The sequence below is a fragment of the Podarcis bocagei genome, assembly GCF_964188305.1.
Source record: "Podarcis bocagei genome assembly, chromosome: 8".
In the NCBI taxonomy this organism is placed as follows: domain Eukaryota; kingdom Metazoa; phylum Chordata; class Lepidosauria; order Squamata; family Lacertidae; genus Podarcis; species Podarcis bocagei.
In genome coordinates, this window is record NC_138133.1 from 73081096 (window position 1) to 73099217 (window position 18122).

Consider the following 18122-nt stretch of genomic DNA (forward strand, 5'->3'; position numbering starts at 1 on the left):
CCCCCACCCCCCGCTTCTTTTAGTTAAAGGGCAGACTTCCAGTGAATTTCGTTGCACAAAGGTGACACTTCCTTTCACTTAACGGATAAGACAGGTATGGTTTTTTTTAACCTAGTTATTTTCATCTTGATTTTATTTTAAGTGCAATGAATAACTGTGAGATTTCTACAGCATCCGGAGCATTGTTAGTTGACAGGTCTTAAGCACTCTATGTTTCTATGGTGTCCTCTGCAACTTTAAAACCTGACACAATAACTAACATATGGCACATTCCTTATTATAGGTGTCAGACTGCTGCAGAGTAGAGCTTGTGCTGCCTACTTTGAAAATGCCACCCAGTCTGAAATTCTAGTCTAGAAGCAAATTGCACTTGGCTCATTATTAACCATGTAAATGTACACTTTCGCTAGCTGAACACCATGTCTTCTGCGTCGCCTTGTGCACATAGAAAGTGTTGCATTATTTGTGCTTGTCATGGCGTTCCTTCTCACTTTGTCATGGGTACTTCATTCTCTGCATCTCTGAATGGTCACCTGGGTGGGAACCAGAGGAACACAAGAATTAACCAGTTGATCAGGCCAAAGGTCTATCTAGTCCAACATCCTGCAGGATAGACCTCAGCTATGGTCTTAGCCATGGTGGCAGGAGTGTGTGTGTGAAACTATTCTAAATTTCACACAATGCCCACACAGGTAAAATGCACAAATGCTCCAGGAACTGCCCATACATCATAACAAGCAAACCCTTCCTGGGGAATTATACAGAGAAAAAAGATAGATTACTCACCTCGCCACCACACACGTAAGTTCAAGGGACCAGATATTTCCCCTCATACAATTCCCTAGGAAGGGATTGCACAAAATGCCCAATTCTTGGAGCATTTTAATATATATCTATTTTTCTCATATGGTGCATTTAGAGCAGCTTGTTCCCTCCATTCCCCAAGAAATACATAAACAGGCAGTTTTTGGATCACCTCACAATCACTCTCAGTTGTTGGATTGTGTGCAGAAAGATTTAGTATTGTGGGATGTCAGATCATTGACCTATCAAAAAAAAAAAAAGTAAGGTAAACGACCCCTGGATGGTTAAGTCCAGTCAAAGGCGATTTTGGGGTTGTGGCGCTTATCTCGCTTTTAGGCCAAGGGAGCCAGCGTTTGTCCACAGACACCTTTCGGGGTCATGTGGCCAGCATGACTAAACCGCTTCTGGCACAGCAGAACACTGTGACAGAAACCAGAGTGCATGGAAACGCTATTTACCTTCGCATCACAGTGGTACCTATTTATCTACTTGCACTGGCATGCTTTCAAACTGCTAGGTTGGCAGGAGCTGGGACAGAGCAATGGGAGCTCACCCCATTGCAGGGATTCGAACCGCTGACCTTCCGATCAGCAAGCCCAAGTGGTTCAGTGGTTTAGACCACAGCGCCACTCGCATCCCTGTCTAGTTCAGTATTGTCTACTCTATACTGGCTAACAGCAGCTCTCCGGGATTCTCTCCCAGTCCTGCCTGGAGTTGCTGGGAATTGAACAAGGGAGCTACTGCAGGCAAAACAATTGAACGATGCCCCTCCCCAAAGTTCATAGCTATGAGGGCCATTCCACACATCTGTATTCTGATCTGTGCACTCACATCCAGGTGAGGCAAATAAGGTGAGTCTGTTCACAAATGCAAAGTGAATGAAAGCCTCTCCCATTCCTAACTTCAATAAGTAAATTCATAAATAGAGATCTGTGACTAATCTTGGGTAGTAATGTGCCTTGTGCCCACAACTGTTTCTTCCCCTTAAAAATATTTTATGAAGAGCTTTGTAAAAGGCTTTTTTGAAAATTCACCGTGAATTATGTATGCATTCACTTCCCATTATTCTCTGTTGTCGGCTTAACTTTCCTATTCCTTGTAGAAAATGGTTTATCTCCTGCCCAGAATCTTTGGGCAAAACTGATTTGATCTTATCAAAATTCATAATGGTTATAATTAAGGTGTGCATTATAGGAATAGACATTAAAACCGTGTGTGGTCGATACTTGACTTAATCTCCTCTACAGGAGTCAAAGAAAACACTAGTAAACAAATGCAGAAGTGTCACATCAGGTAAGATTATATGCTTTGTTTTTGCTTAAAGCAAGAACAATATCTACCCCCCCCGGTGAGTCATAATTTGGATTGAAGAAAAAGTGTAAATAAAGTATTAATAAGTGAATGGGGATTAGAGACAAATCTCTCAAGTTGTTGAAGCCCATTGCTATAGTTCCAAACTTGTTCTGAGATGCAAAATCTTTTAAACAACTCCATGGCAGAATGATAAAATATGCTGCAGCCATAATGTGAATGTTAAAACATAAAGAATGTTTTAATCAGAAAATGAAAGTTAAGGGAAATGAAAGGGACAGGATGGGAGATGAATAAAATGCATGCATAACAGTTGAAGATGGTTTACTTCATTGATGGCCTGTTCCAAAAGATCAACTGCAGAACAACCAGGTATAATTTTGGGCGCTGCATAAAGAATGCTCAAGGGATTAGATCACTGCAAATTCTGAGTCAAACTGACCTGAGTGTCATCTCCCAGACAAATGTATGGATTGGAATTCAGAACTTGGCTATCTTCTGTTTTCGAACTTTCCAGATGTTCTGGTTCAATTGTCAGCTAAGAAGGAGGATAAACATGCATGTAAAATGCATATTTTAAGTGAATATACATTTAGAATAGTGTACTTGGATAGAAAATACATTTACTTTGCAGTCTTATGGTCCCTAGGAGAGTATTTCAGTGGTCATAAGATAAAACAGACCTCCCTCTCAGTGAGCAGAGAATTTTTTTTGTTATATTAAGTTCCCTCCCTGCCACTCTACCCCCAACTCTCTCTGTCTCCCTTCCAGCAGGCTGCCAGGGAAGGGGCAGGTTTCTCTTGACAGAGGTCTGAAGTGATGCTCATAACACTTACTCATTACAAGGACAGCCCTGATGATTACCTAGAATTTGCACCTCAGCTGCATGCTGGAAGGTTCTTAAAGGGCCAAACCTTCCATTATGATGCCTTTCTGAATCTGCTGCTATCTCAGGAGAAGGGATGTTGGGGAAAGAATTTGCAGGTAATTGGAGAAGATAGCTCAGGCTCTATGCTTGAGAGGTCCAAGCTGCTTGTTAAGCATAATTGGTTTAATTGCTTCTGAGATGGAAATGCCTGTGTGAATTGGTGAAAGGGTTTAACTGGAAGATTCCATTGAAGCTAAAGAACAACAAGAATCTCTCTCTCTCTCTCTCTCTCTCTCTCTCTCTCTCTCTCTCTCTCTCTCTCTCTCTCAGCTTTAACTAGTTAATAATTATCTGATGTTGTTCTCTAGCAGCTAACATGTGAGTGTTTAACCTTAGATCATGTGAAAAGTATTGAATTGCTAATTCACCATCTTAGAAGGGTGGTGGCTAGTTTCTTTGTTCTCAAGCTCTTTGAGAGTGAGGATATAAATGAAGATCTCCAGCCAAGCAGCCTAAGACAAGATGCAGGCTGAAATGCAGGCAATGGACCCTCAGAAAGACACACAGAGAGAGCTATGTTTGTCAGCTCTGATTTCTAAGATGCTGAGCCTGTGCAAGACAGCCTGAGACATTTTATAGACATTTTGGATGTATCTTTGATGTTTCAGTTTTGTTTTGAAGAAACAAAGTTCTGCCAGTAAAAGTTTGAATAATATCTAATCAGCCTGGGCAATGTTTTTATTCCAAAATGACTCAGCTTTTATGCTTCAAACTGTGCAATATTAATATTGGCAATACTGCTGACTTCAGAGGCATCCATCCTCTTCCTCTTGAAAGGCTAAGAACGTAAGATGAGCCTCTTGGATCAGACCAGTTGCCCATCTAGTCCAGTATCCCATTCTCACAGTGGCCAACCTGTAGGAAGTCTATAAGCTGGATATGATCACAAGAGCCCTCTGTCCACCTGTGACTCCCAGCAGCTGGTACCCAGAGGCATAATGCAGAGTATCATATTGCACAGTGGGTAGGCTTGAAAAATAAAGGATTTCTGAGACAGGCACCTGCTTTTCAAGATTACCATATCATGTGTTTTGGGTCATCTGAGGCTTGCCTACTTCCCAACAAGGCAATGCCTTTTACAACTTGGCTGAGAGTCGGCTTTTCATTACAGAGCTGAGGTTTCGGTAGTCCTGAGGGCACATATCTATACACTGATTGACTAGACTTCAGAATTTCTACCTAAGGCCGAACCCTTCCCCTCTCCAAGATTCTGTACAAAAATAATAAAGCTCCTTTGCTCCAGCACAAAACATTGCTCTGGGATTTCTCACTGTACATATAAATTGGATGGTAAATTTTTAAAGAGGTTGATACCAGCAGGGTAAGTGTTGCAGCTGAAAAAAGCACCTGGGAAATGTTTGCATGTAGGGGTTGTCACCATTTCCAGAGGCATGGCTGTGTTTGTTTCATCTTGCATCTGATGAAGTGGGATGTAGTCCATAAAAGCTTATGCCATAATCAAACTGGGAGTCGTAATAAAAAGGTTTGCCTTAGATTATCGACAAGTGTAGGAAGTTGCCTTATTACAAATCAGGCCATTGGTTTATCTAGCTCCGTATTATCTAGACTATAGGGATGTGGGTGGCGCTGTGGTCTAAACCACTGAGCCTTGGGCTTGCAGCAGTTCGGATCCCCGTGACAGGGTGCGCTCCCATTGCCTGGTCCCAGCTCCTGCCAACCTAGCAGTTCGAAAGCACAAAGTGCAAGTAGATAAATAGGTAGCGCTCCGGCAGGAAGGTAAACGGCTTTTCCGTGCACTGCTCTGGTTCACCAGAAGCAGCTTAGTCATGCTGGCCACATGACCCAGAAGCTGTACGCTGGCTCCCTCGGCCAGTAAAGAAGATGAGCGCCGCAACCCTAGAGTCGTCCGCGACTGGACCTAACGGTCAGGGGTCCCTTTACCTTGATTATCTAGACTGGGTACATGCATGCACACAGATCTACAATTTCTAGATACCTGAGATGACTGTTGCTGTAGAACAGCTGGTCATGGAAATGATCAGTGCTCAGGTCCCGTTAAGTATAATGGTTTGACACAAAAATGAAAAATGGCTAAAGACATATTGCAGAAAGTTTGACATGGGGTTTTTCCAGGGGGCTATATTAAAGCCAAGGAGAGCTCTTATTCAGCTCTTGTTGAGTTAATGATTAACTAACTGATGGTTGTTTCTCTGGTAGCTAACATGTCAGTGTTGCAACTTTAGATCATGTGGGAGGTATTAGGTTGCAAAATCTCCATTTGGAAGGGAATTGCTTTTGAGTCTTTTCTCCCAATATAATGGAGTGAAGACGTAAAATGAAGCTCTCCCATATTTTGTAAGATGCTGAGCCTGTGCTGGACAGCACAAGACATTGTATGGACGTTTTGGATGAATCATTTACTGTATTCTGGTTTATTTTAAAGAGTTCTGCCAGTAAAAGTTTGAATAGTACTTTTGTGCGTCTGGACAATGATTTATCCCCAAAGGAGTCAGTTCTTGTGCATCCAGTCACTTCAAGCTGTGCAATATTAATATCTACAACAGCTCCTGCTTGTAGACTTCCTATAGGCACCTGGCTGGCTGCTGTGAAATCAGGATACTGGACTAGGTGGGTCATTGGCCTGATTCAACAGGTTCTTTTTACATTCTTATGGCTTAATCTTAAGTGGTCCCTATGACCTACTGTGACATAGGAGCCAACTCCTAGGGGTCGCGGAGGCTTCAGCCTCCACAAGAAAATATTTGCAGGGGGCGGGCCCCCACAAAGTTCATGGGCATTCCCATTCACATGGTGTGTGTGCACTGTGTCGTGATCAATTATGTGGGCAGGGGTTACCTGAGCCTCAACAATATTTTATTCAAGTTGGCACCCCTGTGCTGTGAGATGTGGCTGTTTGCCATGCATGTCCCAATTCTGAATTGACCATAGGCAACTGGTTGGCCACTGTGATAACTGAATGCTGGACTAGATGGGATGCTGGTCTGATTCAGACGTTTACACTCACTGGCAACATCTCTCCAGAGTTTCACATAACAATCTTTCCTAGCCCTACCTGGAGATGCAGGGACTGAACCTGGGAACCTCTGCATTCAAAGTAGATGCTTTGAGACTAAGCTAGAGGCCCTGAACTGCTGCAATGCTCCATTGTTTCAGTATAATGCTACATGGAATCTAGAAGCCGAGGAAGGTAGCTGAGGATATTTGGGCACTGTGCTGATCAAAGCCACTAAAAGCATGGAGAGTATATTTCAATGTTAGCAATAATAATTCTTGTATAATAAAACTGGACTACCACCAGGTTGTGGACAAAGGGTTATGTGCATAGTTAATGAATTAGCATTTCAGCCTGTACGCTGAAAGACACGGTTTCTACCTTGTAAGCCTGAAACACCTTGGAGTCATTATTGTCCCTGTTGACATGCTTTTGTAATAGCATAATTTGCATTTTCAAGGAAAACCAAAGTCTTAAAGATGTAATTTAATTCATATCGTTTTCAGGAGGTACAAGCAATGCTTAATGGAACAATATGTGCGAGCATAAAAATAAAACTTTTATGAGAGAGAGAGAGAGAGAGAGAGAGAGAGAGAGAGAACACAAGAGTTTAGCTCTGGAGTGCTGGAAGATTCCATTATTTAGATACCTAACCTTCATGTAAAGCAAAGATTTCTCTTCACATTTTCTCTTTCCAGGTAGTTCCTTACACCAGGCCCATCTGCATTCCATCTGTATTGTTGCCACTCCACTTTCCATTTCTCTCATATATATATATATATATATATATATGTAGGTTTTGGTGTCTTCGGGTGTCTTCCCGTGTAAGAGTTGGGGTGTCTAGGCGACGTTTCGACGAGGTCTCACTCGTCATCTTCAGGCTGGTGCTTTCGGCTTCTTGTTACTAGAACAGAGCAGGATCTCAGTGTTTGAGTTCCTATCTTAGGAACTCAAACACTGAGATCCTGCTCTGTTCTAGTAACAAGAAGCCGAAAGCACCAGCCTGAAGATGACGAGTGAGACCTCGTCGAAACGTCGCCTAGACACCCCAACTCTTACACGGGAAGACACCCGAAGACACCAAAACCTACATTCCTGTACCCGTGAAAATCTACGAAAGCAATATATATATATATATATATATATATATATATATATATATATATATATATATATGCAGGTTTTGGTGTCTTCGGGTATCTTCCCGTGTAAGAGTTGGGGTGTCTAGGCGACGTTTCGACGAGGTCTCACTCATCATCTTCAGGCTGGTGCTTTCGGCTTCTTGTTACTAGAACAGAGCAGGATCTCAGTGTTTGAGTTCCTATAAATACTGTTGAGGGGGGTGTGGTGTATAGCCTCCAACGTTCTGGGCAGAGAGGAAGTTCCCAGGTTATTGTGCCTTTTCTTCTTTTGTTCATTAATTACTTGAGGGATATCTTGAGTGATTTCTTGAGTGATATTCTGAGTACCACTTAGGAGGGTCATTAGGTGTGGATTAGTTGCTAAAGCTTTCGTGTCTTGACCTCTTGAGCTAGTGAAGAGTTTTTCTGAGAAAATGGCTGTACTGCACTTAGTTGTGCTCTGGCTTGGCTTCGTGTATAGGGGCGAGCTGTGGTTTTGTGCCCTGTGCCAGCCAGATCTGTGTAGGGATTGCAGGGGGGTGCAGCATCCGGAGGTGCCACTATGGTTTGGCTACTGGATGGTGTCTGTAATTTATCTGTGGAGAGGGTCTGGGTTTGGGTCTGGTGTGGTTGATTGGAGATGGCGTTCTGTGTGCCTCTGGTTCTGGTGTCGGTTTTTGTGGGGAGGGCTAATTTCCAGATGTCTGGCAGGCGGGACGTGTCGTCACGCTTGTTCATGTTGTGAGGGTGTTTCTCTATCTCGATGGCTTCCATGATTATTCTCTTGTGGTGATGTTCCATGTTAAAGAGCAATTTGGAATCTGCAAAATTAATTTCGTGTCCTGTTTCTTTCATGTGTTGGTAAAGAGAGGAAGTTTTTTCTTCTTTTTTGACGGCATTCTTGTGTTCTGCGATACGTGCATTTATTCGTCTTTACAGACACCATCCAGTAGCCAAACCATACAGACACCATCCAGTAGCCAAACCATAGTGGCACCTCCGGATGCTGCACCCCCCTGCAATCCCTACACAGATCTGGCTGGCACAGGGCACAAAACCACAGCTCGCCCCTATACACGAAGCCAAGCCAGAGCACAACTAAGTGCAGTACAGCCATTTTCTCAGAAAAACTCTTCACTAGCTCAAGAGGTCAAGACACGAAAGCTTTAGCAACTAATCCACACCTAATGACCCTCCTAAGTGGTACTCAGAATATCACTCAAGAAATCACTCAAGATATCCCTCAAGTAATTAATGAACAAAAGAAGAAAAGGCACAATAACCTGGGAACTTCCTCTCTGCCCAGAACGTTGGAGGCTATACACCACACCCCCCTCAACAGTATTTATAGGAACTCAAACACTGAGATCCTGCTCTGTTCTAGTAACAAGAAGCCGAAAGCACCAGCCTGAAGATGATGAGTGAGACCTCGTCGAAACGTCGCCTAGACACCCCAACTCTTACACGGGAAGATACCCGAAGACACCAAAACCTGCATTCCTGTACCCGTGAAAATCTACGAAAGCAAATATATATATATATATATATATATATATATATATATATATATATATATATATATTTGCTTTCGTAGATTTTCACGGGTACAGGAATGCAGGTTTTGGTGTCTTCGGGTATCTTCCCGTGTAAGAGTTGGGGTGTCTAGGCGACGTTTCGACGAGGTCTCACTCGTCATCTTCAGGCTGGTGCTTTCGGCTTCTTGTTACTGGAACAGAGCAGGATCTCGGTGTTTGAGTTCCTATAAATACTGTTGAGGGGGTGTGGTGTATAGCCTCCAACGTTCTGGGCAGAGAGGAAGTTCCCAGGTTAGTGTGTCTTTTCTTCTTTTGTTCATTAATTACTTGAGGGATATCTTGAGTGATTTCTTGAGTGATATTCTGAGTACCACTTAGGAGTACCACTTACTCAGAATATCACTCAAGAAATCACTCAAGATATCCCTCAAGTAATTAATGAACAAAAGAAGAAAAGACACACTAACCTGGGAACTTCCTCTCTGCCCAGAACGTTGGAGGCTATACACCACACCCCCTCAACAGTATTTATAGGAACTCAAACACTGAGATCCTGCTCTGTTCCAGTAACAAGAAGCCGAAAGCACCAGCCTGAAGATGACGAGTGAGACCTCGTCGAAACGTCGCCTAGACACCCCAACTCTTACACGGGAAGACACCCGAAGACACCAAAACCTGCATTCCTGTACCCGTGAAAATCTACGAAAGCAAATATATATATATATATATATATATATATATATATATATATATATATATGGATCCTGAACTCCCATAGATAATATACAATAGGAGAGAAAGCAGAAAAACCATAGCAATCCCTCAGCAACATTGCAATATTCTTTAGAAAACAGGGTATCTTGGGCTGCATGGTTGTAACAAAGGTGCCAAATCTCTTGAAAATTGTAACCCTGTGCCATTGACTTTAAGTAGTCCACACATTACATATATTGGGGGTTATCAGGCTACAGGCTTGTCAGATCTGCTGCCAGTCAGAGCAGACAGCACTGAGCTACATGGACCAATGGTCTGACTCAGTATAAGGCACCTTGTCGTGTTCCATAGCATCTCCAGTTTCTACTGTGTGTCTGAAAGCCAGGTTTTCCTCAGTTAAAAGTCTCATTTATAAATGCTCACTGTGCAATTCACATACAAATTTGTCTCTTAATGCATCATTAAGCCCCCTCCTTGAAGTCACAGTGTTAGGAAAGCCTTTTCTAATCCTGCTGCAAATGAGGAAGCAGATTCACCTTCAAGCTCGTGCCTCTTGTAAAATCGGAAACCTAATCATGGGTTTTGGTGATATGCGCTGCTGAAGTATTTGCAACTTTCTTTTGGAAAGCTTTGCTCACAGGCTTCTGTGGAGCAATTAAAATATTGCACAAGACTGTAAGATATTCTTCCCATAATACTAAGCAATGTTGCTACCCCTTCCCTGCCCAGGAGATTCTCATTTATGTAAATAAACTTCTGCCGGCTTTCTAAGTATTTAGGTTTTTCTTCCACAGCCCTTATCAAAGGTTAACATGGTCTGTCACATCACAATGCTTCATAGTACTTTGGGAGTTATGGTGAACTGTGGTCTACTCAGATTAGACCCAATGAAAATAATGGGTGTAAAGTAGTCATTTCTGCTCATTCCAACAGGTAGAATTAACACCTAAAGCAATCCAGATTCCTGTTGCATGCAAGATTCTGAATCGTACTTTTGTCACCAATCATAAGAAATTTGGCTTGGCTTGCACCTTTTATTTTATTATTTATTAAATTTGTATACTGGCCTATACCCGCAGGTCTCAGTTCTCAAGATAGAATCGTAATCTAAAACCACAAAATACATAACCAAAATACGAATGTGAATAATTTGAATGTGAATCTAACAAATCTGCACTTCCTGAAATGACAGAGGACTGAAAATGCAGTTAAAATGAGGTCAGAATTATTTGAAATTCACACTTGTCTATATTTAGGAGGGACGCGGGTGGCGCTGTGGGTAAAACCACAGAGCCTAGGACTTGCCGATCGCATGGTCGGCGGTTCGAATCCCCACGGCGGGGTGCGCTCCCGTTGCTTGGTCCCAGCGCCTGTCAACCTAGCAGTTCGAAAGCACCCTCGGGTGCAAGTAGATAAATAGGGACCTCTTACTAGCAGGAAGGTAAACGGCGTTTCCGTGTGCTGCGCTGCCTCGCCAGAGCAGCTTCGTCACGCTGGCCACGTGACCCAGAAGTGTCTGCGGACAGGTCTGGCTCCCGGCCTCTAGAGTGAGATGAGCGCACAACCCTAGAGTCTGACAAGACTGGCCCGTACGGGCAGGGGTACCTTTACCTTTACCTTATATTTTACAATGCAGTTTTCCAACCAAATAACATGTAAAGAAAATGCATATGTTACGGGCAACGTATTTAAAAATGCATGTGTAAGTAACATACACAAATGCACAATATTAGGGGAAATTGCTTGCAAAAAATGTGCATGTTAGGAGAGATGCTGTGGCGTTTGCCCGTTCTTTTGGAAATGTCTGTACAGGGGGAGAGAAAGGGTTAATAGGTAGACCAATAGAAAAGCCCAGAGGCAGAGCCTACCTGTTTTTAAAAGGCTTAGCCAGAGGTTTAGACAGTTGGGAAAAAGGAGTTGGCAGACAGTTGGAAATAAATAGACAGTTAGTGCTGTTGGTTCTTGTGTGAGGGGAGGTAGAAGAGTTAGAGACAGGATAAAATAAGACTAAGAGGGTAAAGGGTAACAGCGTTTTGAATGCATTTAAAGTTTATTTGTGTTTGCAATAAACTACAATCTTCATTGTTAACTTGAGAACCCGACTGAGATTAAGTGTTTTACCAGGGAGAACATGGTTTGTGGCAGCGGATTAGTGGTGAACAGGTCAATAGTCCATGAAATGACTGGGGGCTCTGTATGAACGCCACAAATGCACACTAAAATGTGTCTGCATTTCAAGAGAAGTCTCCATTGGTGTGTATGGAGACTTTCCTGAAATAGAAAGAGCAGCTGCAGATAGGAGGTTGCTTACAAGATCCGAAAGTAATGTCCTATGTCCCTCCTGTTTTGTCCCATGTCCCTCATCCCTCTTCTGCTTCTTGAGATCCATTAACTGGAGATACTGACTGGAAACACTGTGGGAAAGGACATATCATATCTGCTTTGCATGCAGGGTATCACATTCAATACCCGGCATTTCCTGATACCTTGAAAAGTTGTGACCACCCAATGTAGGCGATACTGAGCTAGACAGACCAATAGTCCAACTCATTATATAAAACACTTTCCAAATGATTGAACTTGAGACCATGTGCTCTTCCAGTGAGCTATAGCTCCATCAACCATTATAAGAGTATGCAAGCAGGAAGATCAGATCTAGTGTTCTCATTGTGCTAGGCTGTCCTTCTTATTTTCCATTCTTAAAATGGAAGCATTCCTTGTTCATATTACAGACAATTAATGTAATTTGTTTCTCCTGTAAAAAAGCAAAAACTTGGAGACATTTGTATTTCAATGGGGGAAAGGTTGGGCTGTTTTGTAATTGGATCGTTTAATGGTCTGGGCCAAAAGTGGGCCAGGTACAGTACTTCACATTAAATAAGACCTATTAAAATAAGTACACCTGAACCAGGACTCTGGTGAGATGAGTCATTTCAATATCCCTCATCAGCACTTTTCCAAAGCTGAGACTTTGCATGAGCTAGAATATAAGCTCTTTGAGTCAGCATAATGTGTCAGTTATATGTGAGTTCCCATAAATCTGTTCAAAGAGTAAGAGAATGGGAAGGCTACATCCTTGTGACATACTCTGCAGTTGCAAGGAGGTCTAATGTCAACACGCAGAAGGAAGGGTGGCAGTGATGGATTAACCTTTTCTGTTTCCCTTGTCTGAAAAGCGGAAACATCCCCCCTCCACCAGCTTCTTCCATCTGTGCACAGATGTGTAAAATAGAAAGCTGTTTTTGGTCTTAGGCCCTTTGGATCTGAACTTGATACAGAAAGCCAAGCGGACTTTGTAGAAGTCTCTTGAAGTTCACACAGAGATAGTAGCACCTTAGAGACCAACTAAGTTTGTTCTTGGCATAAGCTTTCGTATGCATGCACACTTCTTCAGGTATCTGAAGAAGTGTGCATGCACACGAAAGCTTATGCCAAGAACAAACTTAGTTGGTCTTTAAGGTGCTACTGGATAATTTTTTTATTGTATATAAAAAAATTGGTCGACTGTGTCAGACCAACATGGCTACCTACCTGAATCTAGAGATAAAAGCAATTCAATATCTCAGAGGCTAAAACCAGAGATGATGTGGGGCTATGGCAGGGACACTTGATCACAGTAAGTGCTGTTGTAGAAAATGATTCTTATTGTGGTGAGAGAGTTGTAGTTGCAAGGCCAACTCTTAGGTCAGATATAGAAGCCTGGAGTGCTACACTTGCTCACACCCCACCCACAGCCTAAGGCTCCCCAACTCTGGCATGGGAGGTGCAATGAACCTGTATTTTTCATTCAGTGGGCATTTTTATATGTTATGCAACATGCTGACAGGATGTAGGGGGTTGTATCCAAATTTTGCCCTATGCACAGCAGGTCCATTTCATAGACTTATAAATTCCAATGGGTCTACTCTGGATACAATTCCTGGTCATGAACTTGCTGCATTGAAATATCATGCAGATTCGTTTCTACCTACGGAACGGTGTGTTATATAACCCTAGAAATTGCTACACAACTCCATCTGTCCTAAGAAGAACATCCTACATTGGGAGGGAGAGGTAGGATTTCTCTGGAGACGCAGAATTATGGCTATCACAACATAATGTGCAAACAAGCCTAAGGTATGTTAGAGACTTCTTTGCATTTTTGAAATTACTGTGGTAATTTACCTTCATTTCCCCAGAGTGTAATTGAAGAATTCCCAGGGGTCTCCATGCTGGGAATGGTACGCCATATGTTTACCCTTAGGAGGTCATGCAAAACTCTATTCTAGCTCTTAATTGATAGAATTACTTTATCACCATCTCCCAGAGCCATTAAGAATAGTTAGAATCCATCTCAAAATGGGAAGCAGAATTATTTTCACTACATTAAGGCTAGAAGGAAGAAGAAAATCAAGGGAAAGTACCAGAAAAACCATGAGGAAAGTTACACATTTCTTTAGGAGGCAGAGGCGCCATCTTCTTAGGAGGATTGAGGGGACCCATGTGTGACACCCTGCACTGCCCCCATGACATCATGGGCACGCCACTATGACATCACGCATGTGGTGCTGTGCGCCTCTGTGCAATGTCTTTTAAAAAAAATGATATTTATTAAAGTTTCCAATTTTTAACAAACAAAAAGAAAAAAACAACATAAAAATATTAAAAACACATAAATTTCACAACTTATTTTCTTGTAACTTGTTTCCCCGACCTCCTCGTACCTCCCCTTCTTGTATACCCAGTTTGAGTTGTTTATACAGTAAATCCTTATCTCAACCTCTTAAATTGTTGTAGCTTTAAATTCTTACTTACAAAAAGAAAATCATTTTATCATAATTACAGCTTGAAACCCCTTAAGTTCAATCCAACATCATTCAACATTCCTTAATTTTACAATGTTTTTGTAGATAGTCCTTAAATTTTTTCCAATCTTCTTCTGCCGACTCTTCTCCCTGGTCACGGATTCTGCCAGTCATTTCTGCCAGTCCCATACAGTCAATCAGCTTCGTCTGCCATTCTTCCAAAGTGGGTAGGTCTTGTGTCTTCCAATACTTTGCAATAAGTATTCTTGCTGCTGTTGTAGCGTACATAAAAAAAGTTCTATCCTTCTTTAGCACCAATTGGCCGACCATGCCCAGGAGAAAGGCCTCTGGTTTCTTCAGGAAGGTATATTTAAATACCTTTTTCAATTCATTATATATCATCTCCCAGAAAGCCTTAATCCTTGGGCACGTCCACCAAAGGTGAAAGAATGTACCTTCAGTTTCTTTACATTTCCAACATTTGGCCTCTGTGCAATGTCATGAGGTGTGTGTGGCATTGCATGACACCCTGACATGGCATATGTGATGCTGTGAGGAGCCAGGGGGCAGAGCCAAACACCCCCTGAATATTGAGGGGACTTGGCCCCCTCAAAAATACTTTGGGGGGGCTGACACTGCCTCAGCCCCTAGGAGTTGATGTGTCTGCTAGGAGGTGAGTTTGTAGATGGGACCAAGAATGAATACAGCCCCCAACACACTTTGAGGTTCCTCAGAATGCCAGGTCACTCTTTGGAGCAGATCCCCATAATTCCAAAACAAACAGAAAAAGGAGAAGAAATGTTTTCCCATATAGTGCACAACAGTCCCTACAAGCAAAGTCCACTTCCTTCATAATCCATACTGCCATTCTTTCACCACAAGCAACCATTGTAAATGAGCTTACTCTTAACAGTGATGAACCAGTGCTGGCTTTTGTCCTAACTTAATTATAACTCTGAGCCCTGGGACTTCAGATGCAATGCTAGCAAAGGGGTGGTATTTCTTGCTGAGCTTTCCATTCCCTTCTTCTTTTTGCTGGGCGTATGCTAGACTGTGGCTTTCTGCAACATTGTAATTAATGCATCAATTATTAGGGGTTGCAAGCTGTTCCCTCCCACCTTCCCATGTTGGAAGCCTATTGCAAAACCGCTGAGGACACTTGGAGGAAAAATGGGACGATGGACGTGTGAGCGAACAGAGACTTTAATCTCAGTGGTTTGGAAAAGCAGCTGCATTTCGGAGCCTAGATTTGTTGTTGTGATTTTAAATCCTTAACCATCTCAGTAGCTGTCAAATGGAGTCATGTTTCGGGGGGGGGGGAATGTAAATACAGATGAGTGATGAAACTCTGGTTCCGAATTTCTCATTAATTCCCCAAGTGTTTTAACAACCAATCCCTTTTAAAAGGGAACTCTGGGAATTGTAGCTCTCGGGAGGAGAATAGGGTTTCCTAACAACTCTCAGCACATTTAGCAAGCTACAGCTTTGAGAATTATTTGGGGGCAGCCATGACTGTTTAAAATGGTATCATAGTGCTTTAAATATAAATGCAGCACAGTACTCCAGCCTTGAGGCTATCAGTGCATGGATTTGACTGCCCACTCTATCCCTATCCATAAACAATCCCAGGTGGCAAACCCAAGAAAACTGATAGATTTTATTGACATCCCAGCACCTCTGACAATATACAGGAAGGATTACAAGTAGCACACAGTCAATTTATAGCTTGTGTATTTCTGTAGCTATTGGCACTATCCCTATATCAAACAACTGGTTGCAAAATATAAAAATTCAGGTTTCATAAAATGTTCCTGAGGATTTATTTTTTTAAATTCAAATGCTAGTTTAAGTATGAAACATGGAACATCATATCTGATACAGATCAAAAGCAGAATAGAAACAGATGGTTTGGAAAACGTGCATTTCCTCCTGCTAATTCAAATATTTATGTCTCCTATTGGGAAGCTTCTGTTGATTGTGTCTGGCATCTAAAGCAAAAATTTCAAAAGGGGAGGGGAATTCATCTTCTCCCCAGAGACAGTTCACCAACACTGTCCTTTTAGACAAAACAACCAAGTCTCTGCCATTAACATCTTAATTAATCTCCAGGCACAACTTCCTCAGCAGAGATGCATGTCGCATGAACGAGACCAAATTCACTCCAAAGGACAAGCGGATTTTCAAAGAGATCTACCTAAATGGCAGGATGAGCATGGATAGACCCGCCAGTCCTTTGTTTTTTCATTAAACAGAGAACCTTTCAGCACAGCATATGGCTTATATTCTCAGGATGCTTATCCAGCATAAAAACAGCAACAACAACACTTCAAGTGACCTTTCTGTTCATGCAACACTAGATTCCATTATTTCTCAACACAGTTTCATATAGGCACCTTCCTTTTATTTATTTATTACAAACACCTTCAATCCCCAGCTTCAAAACCATGCCCTTACCAAAAACCACCAGAGAAATCCTTTAGAACCAGGCATTTAGAAAACCTGGCTTTTGATTGCTGCTCGCAGCCCAGCCCTGACACAATCTGAATAGGGATGGAGGAGAAATTTGGTCCACTTTTCTTCAGCCTAAGAACTGCTGGATCATTCAGGCCAATTGCCCATCAAGTCCAGGATCCTGTTCTCACAGTGGCCAATCAGATGCCTGCAGGAAACCCACAAGCAGGAGCGCTTTCCACTCCTGTAGCTTATGCCTTCTTTTCTTGCCAAGGTGGCATCAGGGGAACTAGAATGACACCAAAGTATTATGGTTTGTGGGTTCAATTTTATTGGTTACAGATGTGAGCAGTTTGGCTTAGGCATTGGGGTGAAGCCAGGCTATGTCTTGACTCCTGTCCATCTGCAGGGAGTCCACTTAAGGGTAAACCACTGTGGTTTTTGTACAGAGCCCCTGGTCGTCTCACCGACTATTGACCCATATACCACTAATCCGCTGCCACCAACCAGGTCCTCCCTGGTAAATCACTTTAGTCTCAGTCAGGTTCTTAAGTTAACAAAGAAGAGTGTAGTTTATTGCAAACACAAATAAACTTTAACTGCATTCAAAACGTTGTTACTCTTTACCTTCTTAGTCTTATTTTATCCTGTCTCTAACTCTTCTACCTCCCCTCACACAAAAACCAAGAGCACTAACTCTCCATCTATTTCCAACTGTCTGCCAACTGCTTTCCCAACTGCCTTTCCCAATCAACCAACCAATTAAAACCTCGGGCAAAGCGTTTTATAAACAGGTTTTATAAACTGGCTTTTCTATTGGTCTACCTATTAACTCTCTCTCTCCCCCTGTACAGACATTTTAAAAAAGAACAGGCAAATGCCACATCCACCAATAGGTGGCACCCTATGACTTACATCAAATAGGGGCACCCCAAGGGGTCCCTGTAGGGGCTGTGACATGGCCCTAGCCCATGTTCAGGCATCGGACAGGATTCATACCCAGATCCCTTTAACAGGATACTCTTACTGGGGAAGGGCAGGCAAAGGCTACAAATTCCCCTCCATCCAAACGAAGGCTTATCCAATGCCTAACCTCACAAAAGTTGTGATGATTGCTACTAGCTGGGCAAAAACCAAACGGCCAGTGCCAATTTGCCAAGTGGAAAAATTCCTACCTGGCCCCAACTATATGGCGACCAACAATTGTCCGTAGCAAGGTCATATCTGAGCAAAGCATGAAAAGAGGGTGGGTGGGTTGGGTGATCCGGGGATGGGGCGAGTGAGTGGGTGTCGGCCAGCCACACTGTGGTTAAATCTCCCGCAGCCACACACACTCTGGAAGCGGATTGGCTGGGGGCCGTCCCACAAGGGGCAGATCCCTCAGCAATGATGATGCGGCCGGCATGACACAGGAAAGAGGCGGCAACCTTCCACCCTTAGGTTGGTATGCTGTTGGGACCTGGCTGCCTGGCCGCAATGCTGCCCACTGGGAAAAGGTGA

The 18122-nt window shown here is 42.7% G+C and overlaps 2 long non-coding RNA genes across 2 annotated transcripts; one reads left to right on the forward strand and one right to left on the reverse strand.

Annotated features, from left to right (window-relative positions):
- Positions 1-447: 447 nt before the first annotated feature.
- LOC308592644 lies at positions 448-13861 on the reverse strand. The gene is made up of 3 exons (XR_014010597.1): positions 13791-13861; positions 2558-2653; positions 448-533 (listed from the first exon to the last, which is right to left on the reverse strand). It is a non-coding gene; the product is annotated as an uncharacterized lncRNA (long non-coding RNA).
- An 860-nt stretch (positions 13862-14721) lies between these two features.
- LOC308593520 lies at positions 14722-16563 on the forward strand. Its single transcript, XR_014010999.1, has 2 exons — positions 14722-14844; positions 16281-16563. It is a non-coding gene; the product is annotated as an uncharacterized lncRNA (long non-coding RNA).
- Positions 16564-18122: the final 1559 nt, after the last annotated feature.